Below are 18,596 nucleotides of genomic sequence, written 5' to 3'. Positions count from 1 at the left end.
GACCTTTGTTAGTTATTCAAGTTTTATGTGTTTTTCAGATTGACCTGAGGCATCGGTATGGACACAATTTACACTTTTATTATAAACAATGGCTCCATTCTCAGAGTCAAGAACCCTTTTTTTACTGGTAATTTTCTTTGTTTTTGTTCACTAGGGAGATATTTTGATTCAGAGTTGAAGAAATTGATGAATTTGTTTTGCAAATGCAGGCTGGACATTGGGGAAGGGAAAGAAGTACATATAGAAAGATGTCCAAGATCAAAGCTTCAACTGCAGTGCATCAAATATCTGGGTCCGGTGGGTCTTTATATCTATTTCTTCTACCTAAGTTTCTCTGGATTTATATTCAAAACGTTACTCAAACAATCAATCATCCGCTATACAGATAGAAAGGAAGCCTTATGAAGTTATTGTGGTGGACGGAAAGCTCGTATACAAGCAAACGGGGAAGCTTCTCCATACGATTGACGAAATGGACGATGCCAAGTGGATTTTCGTCCTCAGCACGTCGAAGATCTTGTATGTTGGCGTGAAGAAAAAGGGTACATTTCAACATTCTAGCTTCTTGGCCGGAGGTGCCACTATTGCTTCCGGAAGATTAGTCATCGACAACGGTGTCCTCAAGGTATAGCTATCCATACTATCATTGAGCTGTTACCGGTTACTTGGTGCCGGTTATTATCTAAGCTTTTGCTGTTACTTGTTCAACAGGCAGTTTGGCCTCACAGCGGTCACTATCGTCCATTAGAAGAAAATCTCAATGACTTCGTTTCATTTCTAAGGGAGAACAATGTAGATCTTACTAATGTCAAGGTAAAAAATGTATTTGTGTTTCATTTTTTTTTGCAAATGAAAAGAATGTGCTGAGGATGGCTGACAGTGCTTCTTTTGTTACATTCAGATGACTCCAGTGGATGAGGAAGGAAACTTGGTTGGCAAACAAAGAATCAGTAACCATCACAGATGCAACTCATCGGTCAAGGACTTTAACTTCGAGGTTGAAGAGATCATTGACACAGACTCGATCGATAGGGTAGTTGATCTGGACTGGAGGAACAAGAAGATAGTGCAGACTTGAACTCCCCAAGTCGAATAGGCGGCTCAGCCTTCACTGAAAACCGATTAACCTTGAGATCTCGAATAGCTTTCATGCATTGTTGCTATTGGAGGATGGTTATGTGATGGAGGAGGAAGCCACTTCTTCGGAACATTATTCAGTTGTCATGCAAGCGGACTACAGGAGCAGCCGAGCAAGTCTCGGATTGGTTGCACGAAGAACAACACCTCGAAACTCCAATTTCGGATTTGGCTGCAACTGATAATGTCTCAAAGAAGTGCTAGCTGCTGGTGGCCTTAGAGCTAACCACTGAAGAAATGAACCCTAAGTTTATCCGTGCACTCGGACGGAAAAATAAATATTCCAGAGAAGCAACCATACCAGATTGCAGTCCTCCCTTATTTTAAAAGGAACACTTGAAGCTAACATATCACAGGCAGAGAGTACATTCTTAGTTAGTTCATCCTTTGGTGTGAATAGAAAATATGATATAGGCCATCATTGTTCTTAGAAACGACATCCCATGTACACATTTTTTTGTTAATGTCTCATAAGATGACATAATTCTAGGAAAATGTCCGTAAAAACATCCAACTTGTGATTCCAAGCCTTTGTTGTAGGGCAAAGGTCAGATGTTCAAGCCTCAGTAATATCTAGACAAGCTAACTTAGCCAGCACACATATAAAGATTAATTCAGTTCTTACAAAAGCCACCACTGAAGATTACCAGGAAAAGAATACTTCTGACTCCGGTGCTTGTCCGAGTGTCCGTAGACGATAAGATCACTCACAGACACGCAAGCAATCTCTCAAAGCAGTGTTTTCTGTTACAATCTTATCTCCTAATCCATTTGCATTAACAGCAAAACTATCACAGAACAATTTTTTTTTAATAACAAACAGGACAGGACTTGGAACAGAAAGAAAACAATATCAGCTATGCTTTCAAGCAATACTGACATTTCTCGTATGATTAAACTACAAATTCCACCATTTTGAAGGGCATCATGATCTAAAGCCCAAAAAAGAAATCCGCAACCACATGCATGATAAGAAAACACAAAAAACACAAGTATATTGAGCAGTTTTGGCAATCGATATTCACAGAACTTGTTCTCTACAGAGCAGAATATTTTTAATTATGCAGACCTGTTTCTCTAGCCGTTTTATAACAGTTCATCAACGGGTAGCTGCAACTGTCACTTGTGACGGGTCTCCGGAATAAATTTTAAAAAATAAATTAAAATTTTAAAAATAAATTAATTAATAAAATTAAATTTTTTTTATTAAGATAAAATTGTTTACAATTATATTTTCTAAGTTCTTGACGATACCGAGGAGTTGTCGAATGATAACGCTGCAAGGATTGTCGAGTACGTCGGGGTCTGTCTCGATCGTCGTCGTCGTCGTTATCGTCTTCATCTTGGGTGATTGTTGAAAAAATTGAGGTGTACTTAACACACTCTGAGACGCACCTTCAGAATACGGGGATGGGCTTATGTTGTTTGACGCCATTATTGCCGTTGCTGATTCGACTTGGCTACTTCATTGACTATATATGATATAATCCCATTCAGCCTGACCCGTATCTTCGTTGACTATAAATGATATGAGTTATGGAAACCAAAACTAGCTTGAGATACATTAAAGTAATCTTCAACTGCAGATGCTGAAGCAGAAAACGAAGACGTCGATGATTTCTTCTTGGACTTGGAGAATCTGGCCTGATGTTGTTCCCATTCTCTACTCTATTATGGTGTCGTGAGATATAGTTTCTCATTTGCTTTGTAATTTCGGAGATAGGGAGAATAGTCGAAATCTAAGTCCACCGATGTAATCTTATAACACGAGGAGAGCGATAGGTGACGTTGATTCCATTGCTCGATATAGGGAGTGTACATCGCCGACCAATTTTCCGAATGTTTTCCATGCATATCAATTTGATGATGCACATACATCTCTTTGATTTGCATAGGAATTGACTGATGCGACGCAAACTGTCGAAATACTCTATCAATGGCGTGCCACTAAACAATCGTAAAATGAAGCAACGGCGTCATGACACACCATACATTGGCCCCCTCGAAAAAGTCTAGTGACAATAACCGATAGACCTCTTCGTCAATATATGGAATCCAAGAAAACTATGAAAAATTAAATACTAAAATTAATATATATCAAGCTAAACTATTGAAAAAAATAATGAAAGAAAAATTTATACCGCATATCGATCTGCGATGTCGATCCTCATCCGTACATCTTTTGTAGTGGCACCCAACAACTTCGTCTTAGTTATTTTATGGCGTCATCTAAAAAATGTAAAAATAAAAATTAAAAATATATAAAAATAAAATATAAAAAAGAAAAAAATTAAGAAAAAAAAATACCTTCCGACAAGAGGAAACTCGAGGGGACTGTTGTAATCGACATGAAAAAGGCAACTGATACCAAGCCTACGACTGTAGCAATATTATCCTACTAAACGATTGCAACCTTGCAAAGCTCCTGGTACAGAAAGGCAAAAATCGTCGAGCCCCAACTGGTTTTGCGACACTCAATGTAACACCCCAACCCGTATCCGACCCGGATACGAATCCGAGGTGTTACATTGACCTTTTAAAACACGTACTTGTATAAAATAGTGAGTAATTTAAAACTTTTATAACATATAAATGACTAATTTACATAAAAGTCATTTTTATTATTACAAAACCAATCAGAGCGTGTATATTTCACTTAATTATTTACATATAACTATTCAAAACATTTATAAAACTGTTCATAGCTTAAACAATATATTCTTTTGAAAACATGCCAACTAGAACTTTATATACTAAAATACATATTATTCACCTCTTTTCTGATCTAACCTTTAGTAAGGAGAATTGACTTGTCTTGCTCCACATTGCTCTTTACTCTTCTCGAAACCTACGTGTAAATCACTTACACGCTAAGTCAAAGACTTAGTGAGGCAATAAAAATATAAGGTAAACTGTAACTAATAATCATACATAAACAATTACTACTATCATTTCATACAACTCATACTTTTACATGTAACAAATATATATACATACATACATACATATATGTCATTATCATTCATATCTCTTATCTCATGTTCATATGATCTCTTATGTCCATATCATATATCTTATAGACTTATTATTATATCATCATTTCAATCAATTATACTCATTCACATATACCTTAACCTGTACTCATGTATATCATATAACATATACCATATATACTATCATAAAACACGTACACCCAGGCAACTATAATATCATCTTCATTTTTATTAATATTATCTATTTAATAGCCCATGATACATATGTGAGAATTAAAGATATGCGAGTACATAGAGGTTGTGCACTAATGCTGTCACCACAACTAATATAATTGCACTGAAGTGCCACATATAATTGCACCGGAGTGCCGCGTAGAATTGGACCGTAGTGCCATATAATAATGTCCATAAGGACCACATATCATTCCTTATGAATCATATACATATACTAGGGATCAAGTATGTGTCTTACCAGACTTCACACATGTTCCAAAGAATACATATATGTCCCGAAGGACCACATATCATTCCTTAAGAATCATATACATATGCAAAGGATCAAGTATGTGTCTCACCAGACTTCACACATGTTCCAAAGAATACATATATGTCCCGAAGGATCACATAGACCCTCGACTCTTGGCATGCCAACTATACCCCTAGCTCTCATGACACATAACATGGGCATTATCTTTTATATCCTTTTACATATTCATGTAACCATATCATATTCATATAAGCTCATGGTTTCATTCACATATACATGTAATCACGTAGTTCATGTCAATTCTCATATGAGTTCATATTTATATAAACATATGATTCACCTTCACGTATCACATATACTTTCTCTTTCATATAGCTCATAACATTTCTCATGTGTTCATATGATATGTAAATCATTGTCATCTCATCATGTTATCACATAAACATATAATCTTACAATACATACAAAACACCTCATACATATATTCACATACCTATCATTTCATTATCCTTATTATTATTCTTATCATCAACATTAATCCCTTTTACTTACCATATTCATATCAATAACACATATACTCATGCACACATATAAATCATAACAAATACATACTTCTATGAATTCATGTTTTTCACTTTTGGAAATAGACTTATCGCAAGTCTTATTTTCCATTGAACCTCATATACTAGAGAATATGCACTCACCAGCCGTGTTTGCTTTGAATCAATCTTAATCCTTAGATTGTTCCAGAACAAGCTTCATTCTATATCTACATCATAATAATACATTGATACATATCAATATACTAATTGATATCTTCTAAATTGTCACTTCTTAGACTAAAAGAAAAGCCCATTTCATCTTTTAATGAAGGTATGCAATGATGCACTGCACAGTGTATCGATGCATTCCCTACCGATGAATCGATGCACTACTTGTGCATCGGTGCACAAAATACATTCGATGTTTGTTTATTACTGGGATGCATCGATGCATGCCTTATGCATCGATGCATGCCTTATGCATCGATGCATGCCTTATGCATCTATACACTAATTGCATTCGATGTTTTTATTTTAAAAGAGTGCATCGATGCACTACCTGTGCATCGATACACCTTCAAACAATTTCTGGGTTTTAACCTTGATGCATCGGTGCACTATGAATATAAATCGATGCACTCTGCCCAGAATCCTCTTTTTAAACCCAAAAATTCATTCTTTTTGGGTTAAATCCTTCATATTTCAACCCCTTTCATATTCCTAACTTACATATACATACTTAAACTCATTATATCATTATCTCATCTTTAACCTTAATATCCTCTCCTCTTTAGGAACTTCAAGAATCATACCCTATTTTCCACATGTTTCAAATCCAATTCTAACACTTAATACTTCTTAATTAAGCTGATGACAAGTCAAATTTAACTTCAAGTTCAACTTATCAACTCCATTCCGGAAATTCACTCAAGAACTCCAAATCTTTAATCTTCCCTAACTCATTTATCTTTTGATTTTAAGATAACTTAAGCTTTCCTTAAGCTTAAGTATCACCTAAGAATCATAACCCAACTTTTAATTCAACAAATAACCAACTAATTAAGAAACTCACCTTTGAGCTGGAGCTTCACGCACAAAGAAGAAAGGAGGAGAAGAGAATTCTGGAAACATTGTTTTTGGTTTCCTACACTCCCACGTATAAAAATATATATCCACACTATCACGTTTTTAATTCCCTTAAATGATCAAATGACCATTTTACCCTTTAGTTCCTTTAATAATTACTAACAACTTTTAGGAAATACTTTCAAATAAATCACTGAACTAATCCATTCTTCTACTTTAGTCACCAAATTCTAAAACTTTACAATTTGGTCACTAACCCATAGTTTGGGATGTTACAAATCTCCCTCCTTTTAAAAATTCGTCCTCGAATTTTCACTGCACATCCTGAGAAGAACATATCTTCTAACGTTCTCATGTTGCTTTCTTAACTTAATCTGTTGTATCATCATTAATAACTTGGTTCTTATCATTTCAATTATTTGACTACCTTTTTACTTTATATCTCCTATCATGTCACTTATCAGATAGACAATAACATTAATTCTTATTACTCAAACTCATAAATCAATCAAATTCCTTGTCAATCTTCAATTGTCTTGCAAGAATAACCAAACTTTTATTTCATCCTTACTTGACTGACTCCAATACTTCCTTAATACATATAAATCTTTCTTCATTTCTCTGACTACATCCACTTGACCAAGAAACATAACCTTAAATCTTCATCATAACTGATTAAACATACACGTTGCAAAACTAAACAATTTCTCATATCACCTGACATACCTTTCTTACTTCTAGTTAAACTTATAATCTATATCTAACATAACCTTTATCACATCTGATTCTTTAAACTTCATCCTTTCATTTCCTTCATAAATCAAAATCTTCTTATACACCAATCATATCTTTCTTTCATGTTCACATACTCTTTTCCTATCACTTAAACTCATCTCTGATTACCAATCTTTATTATATCTTTATAACTTTACTAATCAACTTCACTTATACATAACCTCATTCTTATTGTATCTTGCTTGTATTTTCTTCCATCAAAACTTTCTTTAAAACACATAAATATTTATCTCCTTGCCTATATCATATCTATATGATCAACATACACAACCACATCCAGATTTATATCTCATTTGATTAACTTACTTTATCTTTCCTTCAAAGCTTATAACTCTAACATCCATGCCAATACAACTAATTAGTAACAACGTTTCAATCTAGGGCGTAAGCCCTGATCAAATTAATCATAAACATCATTTTAGTTGAAATCAACCCAATGTAATTCATTTATCGAACCCATACTCTCATTCATATACAATATTATGCCTTGTCTCCTTTATTACTTTTCATTTCAATGATTAAAATACATAACCATATCTCAATCCACACCATACATAATTAGCTTACCCTGAAATCATCTTCAAATCCTTTAACTTTAATACACTACTATCTTATAACTTTGTTAGTCAACATCGGTTCTTCCAATCTAAAACGTAAACCTTCATCGAACCATTCATATACATTCTTTGCAGTCAGAATTATTTCAACAATAGTTTACTCAACTAATCAAATAAACATTCAATATCATACACCATGTCACTTCCATTATTCAAGCTTAACATTCTAACTTCCTTTATTTATAAACTGATCATTGATGTACCCATACTTAACTCTTCTTATCAATCCTTAGTTTTACTCAAACATTTGAATCCTCACTTCCTTCACTCTATCACTTTACTATAATCACAGTATACAATTGTATCCAGATTCGCTTCATATTTAGTTATCATAACCTACCATATATTGAAATCTTGTAATTCCAATACATTCCGTCCCATAATCTTGTTAGCCAACGCTAACTCTTTCCATCTTAAATAAAAAAACAGTATCTACCTCACTTGATACATTTAAAATACTTCTTATCCTTCACATTACTTAATCTCTAGCAAAACACTTAATCCATTCCTCCACTTTCATATCTTACTTCACATCTATCTTTAACTTCTCATTTAATTATCCATAACCAAACTCTATTACTTAAGTAAGTCTGACTTTCATACAATTTGAAATTTTAACTTGAAATACAACTGATTCCAACTAAGTCGATAACCACTTTTTAAAAAAAACCCTTTCAACACGTATAACACTCTTTTAATCTAGGCACTAGCCCTCTACATATCACTTACAAACATCATTTTCATTCAAATTAGTTTCACAAACTTTCACTCTACTTATCGAACTATACTCTTGTCCATACACATTACAATTTCCCTCTGCCTCAAATTCATAAACTCTGACTTCATATATATATATCATACACTTGTCACTGATGCACTTATTCTGAACTCTACTATAAATTCTCACTGCATCATTTGATCTTTTGACATTCTCATGGTGACAATTGTCCACCAATCTCTAACTTGCCAAAGTAGTAACAAAACTACTCAATTTAATTTATCCTCTTTGGAGAAATGAAAACCTTCTATCATATCATCTAACCATAGGTCTGTAACAACAGAACCTTCCTCAAATCCATCCTTGAACTCGAGTGCTCTAAACTTTTTCAACTAGTTCAATACATTCATTCTATAAGTTAAAGAAGTATAAATTGAAAATTCATTAGAATATTCTTCAACATGGTGAAGACATTCCCTAAGTTTATACCAGGCACCTCCTGAGGTTTTTCGCTCTTCTCTCTGCCTGGCCAGGGTAGGTGAATGCTATTACCTTCAGTCTATTGCCTTGTGCTTCACTTTGGAAGCTCTCATGATCATACATATAATATAACATAACATTTTAATTCTATTAGCAAGACAATACACTCCTTACACTATCAGATAAGAAATTATTCACTCTATGTTGGCATGTATACTTTTTAAAACACTTTTTACTTCGATTGATGCCTAGAATCGGCTAAACCGTAGCTCTGATACCATTAAATGTAACACCCCAACCCGTATCCGACCCGGATACAAATCCGAGGTGTCACATTGACCTTTTAAAACACGTACTTATATAAAATAGTGAGTAATTTAAAACTTTTATAACATATAAATGACTAATTTACATAAAAGTCATTTTTATTATTACAAAACCAATCAGAGCGTGTATATTTCACTTATTTATTTACATATAACTATTTAAAACATTTATAAAACTGTTCATAGCTTAAACAATATATTCTTTTGAAAACATGCCAACTAGACCTTTATATACTAAAATACATATTATTCACATCTTTTCTGATCTGAACTTTAGTAAGGAGAACTGACTTGTCTTGCTCCACATTGCTCTTTACTCTTCTCAAAACCTACGTGTAAATCACTTACACGCTAAGTCAAAGACTTAGTGAGGCAATATACATATAAGGTAAACTGTAACTAATAATCATACATAAACAATTACTACTATCATTTCATACAACTCATACTTTTACATGTAACAAATATATATACATACATATATGTCATTATCATTCATATCTCTTATCTCATGTTCCTATGATCTCTCTTATGTCCATATCATATATCTTATAGACTTATTATTATATCATCATTTCAATCAATTATATCATTCACATATACCTTAACCTGTACTCATGTATATCATATAACATATACCATATATACTATCATAAAACACGTACACCCAGACAACTATAATATCATCTTCATTTTTATTAATATTACCTATTTAATAGCCCATGATACACATGTGAGAGCTAAAGATATGCGAGTACATAGAGGTTGTGCAATAATGCTGTCACCACAGCTCATATAATTGCACCGAAGTGCCACATATAATTGCACTGGAGTGCCACATATAATTGCACCGGAGTGCCACGTAGAATTGCACCGTAGTGCCATATAATAATGTCCATAAGGACCACATATCATTCCTTAAGAATCATATACATATACTACGGATCAAGTATGTGTCTCACCATACTTCACACATGTTTCAAAGAATATATATACATCCCGAAGGACCACATATCATTCCTTAAGAATCATATACATATGCCAAGGATCAAGTATGTGTCTCACCAGACTTCACACATGTTCCAAAGAATACATATATGTCCCGAAGGACCACATAGACCCTCGACTCTTGGCATACCATCTATACCCCTAGCTCTCATGACACATAACATGGGCATTATCTTTTATATCCTTTTACATATTCATGTAACCATATAATTAATTCATATAAGCTCATGGTTTCATTCACATATACATGTAATCACGTAGTTCATGTCAATTCTCATATGAGTTCATATTTATATAAACATATGATTCACCTTCACGTATCACATATACTTTCTCTTTCATATAACTCATAACATTTCTCATGTGTTCATATGATATGTAAATCATTGTCATCTAATCATGTTATCACATAAACATATAATCTTACAATACATACAAAAACACCTCAATACATATATTCACATATACCTATCATTTCATTATCCTTATTATTATTCTTATCATCACCATTAATCCCTTACTTACCATATTCATATCAATAACATATACTCATGCACACATATAAATCATAACAAATACATACTTCTATGAATTCATGTTTTTCACTTTTGGAAATAGACTTATCGCAAGTCTTATTTTCCATTGAACCTCATATACTAGAGAATATGCACTCACCAGCCTTGTTTGCTTTGAATCAATCTTAATCCTTAGATTGTTCCGGAACAAGCTTCATTCTATATCTACATCATAATAATACATTGATACATATCAGTATACTAATTGATATCTTCTAAATTGTCACTTCTTAGGCTAAAAGAAAAGCCCATTTCATCTTTTAATGAAGGTATGCATCGATGCACTGCACAGTGTATCGATGCATTCCCTACCGATGAATCGATGCACTACTTGTGCATCGGTGCACAAAATACATTCGATGTTTGTTTATTACTGGGATGCATCGATGCATGCCTTATGCATTGATACACTAATTGCATTCGATGTTTTTATTTTAAAAGAGTGCATCGATGCACTACTTGTGCATCGATACACCTTCAAACAATTTCTGGGCTTTAACCTTGATGCATCGGTGCACTATGAATATGCATCGATGCACTCTGCCTAGAATCCTCTTTTTGAACCCAAAAATTCATTCTTTTGGATTAAATCCTTCATATTTCAACCCTTTCATATTCCTAACTTACATATACATACTTAAACTCATTAATATTCATTATCTCATCTTTAACCTTATATCCTCTCCTCTTTAGAACTTCAAGAATCATACCCTATTTTCCACATGTTTCAAATCCAATTCTAACACTTAATACTTCTTAATTAAGCTGATGACAAGTCAAATTTAACTTCAAGTTCAACTTATCAACTCTATTCCGGAAATTCACTCAAGAACTCCAAATATTTAATCTTCCCTAACTCATTTATCTTTTGATTTTAAGATAACTTAAGCTTTCCTTAAGCTTAAGTATCACCTAAGAATCATAACCCAACTTTAATTCAACAATAACCAACTAATTAAGAAACTCACCTTTGAGCTGGAGCTTCACGCACAAAGAAGAAATGAGGAGAAGAGAATTCTGGAAACATTGTTTTTGGTTTCCTACACTCCCACGTGTAAAAATATATCCCCACTATCACATTTTAATTCCCTTAAATGATCAAATGACCATTTTACCCTTTAGTTCCTTTAATAATTACTAACAACTTTTAGGAAATACTTTCAAATAAATCACTGAACTAATCCATTCTTCTACTTTAGTCACCAAATTCTGAAACTTTACAATTTGGTCACTAACCCATAGTTTGGGATGTTACAAATATCCCCCCTTTTAAAAAATCATCCTTGAATTTTCATTGCACATCCTGAGAAGAACATATCTTCTAACGTTCTCATGCTGCTTTCTGAACTTAATCTTTTGTATCATCATTAATAACTTAGTTCTTATCATTTCAATTATTCGACTACCTTTTTACTTTATATCTCCTATCATGTCACTTATCATATAGACAATAACATTAATTCTTATTACTCAAACTCATAAATCAACCAAATTCCTTGGCAATCTTCAATTGTCTTGCAAGAATAACCAAACTTTTATTTCATCCTTACTTGACTGACTCCAATACTTCCTTAATACATATAAATCTTTCTTCATTTCTCTGACTACATCCACTTGACCAAGAAACATAACCTTAAATCTTCATCATAACTGATTAAACATACACGTTGCAAAACTAAACAATTTCTCATATCACCTGACATACCTTTCTTACTTCTAGTTAAACTTATAATCTATATCTTAACATAACCTTTATCACATCTGATTCTTTAAACTTCATCCTTTCATTTCCTTCATAAATCAAAATCTTCTTATACACCAATCATATCTTTCTTTCATGTTCACATACTCTTTTCCTATCACTTAAACTCATCTCTGATTACCAATCTTTATTATAGCTTTATAACTTTACTAATCAACTTCACTTATACATAACCTCATTCTTATCGTATCTTGCTTGTATTTTCTTCCATCAAAAACTTTCTTTAAAACACATAAATATTTATCTCCTTGCCTATATCATATCTATATGATCAACAACCACAACCACATCCATATTCATATCTCATTTGATTAACTTACTTTATCTTTCCTTCAAAGCTTATAACTCTAACATCCATGCCATTACAGCTAATTAGTAACAACTTTTCAATCTAGGGCGTAAGCCCTAGTCAAATTAATCATAAACATCATTTTAGTTGATATCAATGTAATTCACTTATCGAACCCATACTCTCATTCATATACAGTATTATGCCTTGTCTCCTTTATTACTTTTCTTTTCAATGATTAAAATACATAACCATATCTCAATCCACACCATACATAATTAGCTTACCCTGAAATCATCTTCTAATCCTTTAACTTTAATACACTACTATCTTATAACTCTGTTAGTCAACATCGGTTCTTCCAATCTAAAACGTAAACCTTCATCGAACCATTCATATACATTCTTTGCAGTCAGAATTATTTCAACAATAGTTTACTCAACTAATCAAATAAACATTCAATCTCATACACCATGTCACTTCCATTATTCAAGCTTAACATTCTAACTTCCTTTATTTATAAACTGATCATTGATGTACCCATACTTAAACTCTTCTTATCAATCCTTAGTTTTACTCAAACATTTGAATCCTCACTTCTTTCACTCTATCACTTTACTATAATCACAGTATACAATTGTATCCAGATTTTCTTCATATTTAGTTATCATAACCTACCATATCTTGAAATCTTGTAATTCCAGTACATTTTGTCCCATAATCTTGTTAGCCAACGCTACTTTCCATCTTAAATAAAAAAACAGTATCAACCTCACTTGATACATTTAAAATTCTTCTTATCCTTTACATTATTTAATCTCTAGCAAAACACTTAATCCATTCCTCCACTTTCATAGCTTACTTCACATCTATCTTTAACTTCTCATTTAATTATCCATAACCAAACTCTATTACTTAAGTAAGTCTGACTTTCATACAATTTGAACTTTTAACTTGAAATACAACTGATTCCAACTAAGTCGATAACCACTTTTTTTTAAAAAAAACCCTTTCAACACGTATAACACTCTTTTAATCTAGGCACTAGCCCTCTACACATCACTTGCAAACATCATTTTCATTCAAATTAGTTTCACAAACTTTCACTCTACTTATCAAACTATACTCTTGTCCATACACATTACAATTTCCCTCTGCCTCAAATTTATAAACTCTGACTTCATATATATATATATCATACACTTGTCACTGATGCACTTATTCTGAACTCTCCTATAAATTGTCACAGCATCATTTGATCTTTTGACATTCTCATGGTGACAATTGTCCACCATACTCTAACTTGCCAAAGTAGTAACGAAACTACTCAATTTAATTTCTCCTCTTTGGAGAAATGAAAACCTTCTATCATATCATCTAACCATAGGTCTGTAACAACAGAACCTTCCTCAAATCCATCCTTGAACTTGGGTGCTCTTAACTTTTTCAACTAATTCAATACATTCATTCTATAAGTTAAAGAAGTATAAATTAAAAATTCATCAGAATATTCTTCAACATGTTGAAGACATTCTCTAAGTTTATACAGGCACTTCCTGAGGTTTTTCGATCTTCTCCCTGCCTAGACAGGGCAGGTGAATGCTATTACCTTCAGTCTATTGCCTTGTGCTTCACTTTGGAAGCTCTCATGATCATACATCTAATATAACATAACATTTTAATTCTATTAGCAAGACAATACACTCCTTACACTATCAGATCAGAAATTATTCACTCTATGTTGGCATGTATACTTTTTAAAACACTTTTTACTTCGATTGATGCTTAGAATCGGCTAAACCGTAACTCTGATACCATTAAATGTAACACCCCAACCCGTATCCGACTCGGATACGAATCCGAGGTGTCACATTGACCTTTTAAAACACGTACTTGTATAAAATAGTGAGTAATTTAAAACTTTTATAACATATAAATGACTAATTTACATAAAAGTCATTTTTATTATTACAAAACCAATCAGAGCGTGTATATTTCACTTATTTATTTACATATAACTATTCAAAACATTTATAAAACTGTTCATAGCTTAAACAATATATTCTTTTGAAAACATGCCAACTAGAACTTTATATACTAAAATACATATTATTCACCTCTTTTCTGATCTGACCTTTAGTAAGGAGAACTGACCTGTCTTGCTCCACATTGCTCTTTACTCTTCTCAAAACCTACGTGTAAATCACTTACATGCTAAGTCAAAGACTTAGTGAGGCAATAAACATATAAGGTAAACTGTAACTAATAATCATACATAAACAATTTACTACTATCATTTCATACAACTCATACTTTTACATGTAACAAATATATATACATACATATATGTCATTATCATTCATATCTCTTATCTCATGTTCCTATGATCACTTATGTCCATATCATATATCTTATAGACTTATTATTATATCATCATTTAAATCAATTATACTCATTCACATATACCTTAACCTGTACTCATGTATATCATATAACATATACCATATATACTATCATAAAACACGTACACCCATGCAACTATAATATCATCTTCATTTTTATTAATATTATCTATTTAATATCCCATGATATACATGTGAGAACTAAAGATTTGCGAGTACATAGAGGTTGTTCACTAATGCTGTCATCACAGCTCATATAATTGCACCGAAGTGCCACATATAATTGCACCGGAGTGCCGCATAGAATTGCACCGTAATGCCATATAATAATGTCCATAAGGACCACATATCATTCCTTAAGAATCATATACATATACTACGGATCAAGTATGTGTCTCACCATACTTCACACATGTTTCAAAGAATATATATACATCCCGAAGGACCACATATCATTCCTTAAGAATCATATACATATGCCAAGGATCAAGTATGTGTCTCACCAGACTTCACACATGTTCCAAAGAATACATATATGTCCCGAAGGACCACATAGACCCTCGACTCTTGGCATACCATCTATACCCCTAGCTCTCATGACACATAACATGGGCATTATCTTTTATATCCTTTTACATATTCATGTAACCATATAATTAATTCATATAAGCTCATGGTTTCATTCACATATACATGTAATCACGTAGTTCATGTCAATTCTCATATGAGTTCATATTTATATAAACATATGATTCACCTTCACGTATCACATATACTTTCTCTTTCATATAACTCATAACATTTCTCATGTGTTCATATGATATGTAAATCATTGTCATCTAATCATGTTATCACATAAACATATAATCTTACAATACATACAAAAACACCTCAATACATATATTCACATATACCTATCATTTCATTATCCTTATTATTATTCTTATCATCACCATTAATCCCTTTTACTTACCATATTCATATCAATAACACATATACTCATGCACACATATAAATCATAACAAATACATACTTCTATGAATTCATGTTTTTCACTTTTGGAAATAGACTTATCGCAAGTCTTATTTTCCATGAACCTCATATACTAGAGAATATGCACACCAGCCTTGTTTGCTTTGAATCAATCTTAATCCTTAGATTGTTCCGGAACAAGCTTCATTCTATATCTACATCATAATAATACATTGATACATATCAGTATACTAATTGATATCTTCTAAATTGTCACTTCTTAGGCTAAAAGAAAAGCCCATTTCATCTTTTAATGAAGGTATGCATCGATGCACTGCATGGTGTATCGATGCATTCCCTACCGATGAATCGATGCACTACTTGTGCATCGGTGCACAAAATACATTCGATGTTTGTGTATTACTGGGATGCATCGATGCATGCCTTATGCATCTATACACTAATTGCATTCGATGTTTTTATTTTAAAAGAGTGCATCGATGCACTACCTGTGCATCGATACACCTTCAAACAATTTCTGGGTTTTAACCTTGATGCATCGGTGCACTATGAATATGCATCGATGCACTCTGCCCAGAATCCTCTTTTTGAACCCGAAAATTCATTTTTTTTGGATTAAATCCTTCATATTTCGACCCCTTTCATATTCCTAACTTACATATACATACTTAAACTCATTAATATTCATTTATCTCATCTTTAACCTTAATATCCTCTCCTCTTTAGGAACTTCAAGAAGCATACCCTATTTTCCACATGTTTCAAATCCAATTCTAACACTTAATACTTCTTAATTAAGCTGATGACAAGTCAAATTTAACTTCAAGTTCAACTTATCAACTCCATTCCGGAAATTCACTCAAGAACTCCAAATCTTTAATCTTCCCTAACTCATTTATCTTTTGATTTTAAGATAACTTAAGCTTTCCTTAAGCTTAAGTATCACCTAAGAATCATAACCCAACTTTTAATTCAACAAATAACCAACTAATTAAGAAACTCACCTTTGAGCTGGAGCTTCACGCACAAAGAAGAAAGGAGGAGAAGAGAATTCTGGAAACATTGTTTTTGGTTTCCTACACTCCCACGTGTAAAAATATATATCCCCACTATCACATTTTTAATTCCCTTAAATGATCAAATGACCATTTTACCCTTTAGTTCCTTTAATAATTACTAACAACTTTTAGGAAATACTTTCAAATAAATCACTGAACTAATCCATTCTTCTACTTTAGTCACCAAATTCTGAAACTTTACAATTTGGTCACTAACCCATAGTTTGGGATGTTACAAATCTCCCCCCTTTTAAAAATTCGTCCTTGAATTTTCATTGCACATCCTGAGAATAACATATCTTCTAACGTTCTCATGCTGCTTTCTGAACTTAATCTTTTCTATCATCATTAATAACTTGGTTCTTATCATTTCAATTATTTGACTACCTTTTTACTTTGTATCTCCTATCATGTCACTTATCAGATAGACAATAACATTAATTCTTATTACTCAAACTCATAAATCAATCAAATTCCTTGTCAATCTTCAATTGTCTTGCAAGAATAACCAAACTTTTATTTCATCCTTACTTGATTGACTCCAAAACTTCCTTAATACATATAAATCTTTCTTCATTTCTCTGACTACATCCACTTGACCAAGAAACACAACCTTAAATCTTCATCATAACTGATTAAACATACACTTTGCATAACTAAACAATTTCTCATATCACCTGACATACCTTTCTTACTTCTAGTTAAACTTATAATCTATATCTTAACATAACCTTTATCACATCTGATTCTTTAAACTTCATCCTTTCATTTCCTTCATAAATCAAAATCTTCTTATACACCAATCTTATCTTTCTTTCATGTTCACATACTCTTTTCCTATCACTTAAACTCATCTCTGATTACCAATCTTTATTATATCTTTATAACTTTACTAATCAACTTCACTTATACAGAACCTCATTCTTATCGTATCTTACTTGTATTTTCTTCCATCAAAACTTTCTTTAAAACACATAAATATTTATCTCCTTGCCTATATCATATATATATGATCAACATACACAACCACATCCATATTCATATCTCATTTGATTAACTTACTTTATCTTTCCTTCAAAGCTTATAACTCTAACATCCATGCCATTACAGCTAATTAGTAACAACTTTTCAATCTAGGGCATAAGCACTGATCAAATTAATCATAAACATCATTTTAGTTGAAATCAACCCAATGTAATTCACTTATCGAACCCATGCTCTCATTCATATACAATATTATGCCTTGTCTCCTTTATTACTTTTCATTTCAATGATTAAAATACATAACCATATCTCAATCCACACCATATATAATTAGCTTACCCTGA

At 32.5% G+C, this 18,596-nt stretch overlaps 1 pseudogene; it reads left to right on the top strand.

Moving 5' to 3' along the window:
- LOC120116606 overlaps window positions 1-18,596 on the top strand; it is a 30,211-nt pseudogene that overhangs the window by 569 nt on the left and 11,046 nt on the right.

This window comes from Hibiscus syriacus, unplaced genomic scaffold, assembly GCF_006381635.1.
Source record: "Hibiscus syriacus cultivar Baekdansim isolate YM2019G1 unplaced genomic scaffold, ASM638163v2 tig00110299_pilon, whole genome shotgun sequence".
Lineage (NCBI taxonomy): Eukaryota > Viridiplantae > Streptophyta > Magnoliopsida > Malvales > Malvaceae > Hibiscus > Hibiscus syriacus.
Note: the sequence above shows the minus strand (reverse complement) of the source record. Positions and strands in the feature narration are given on the sequence as shown.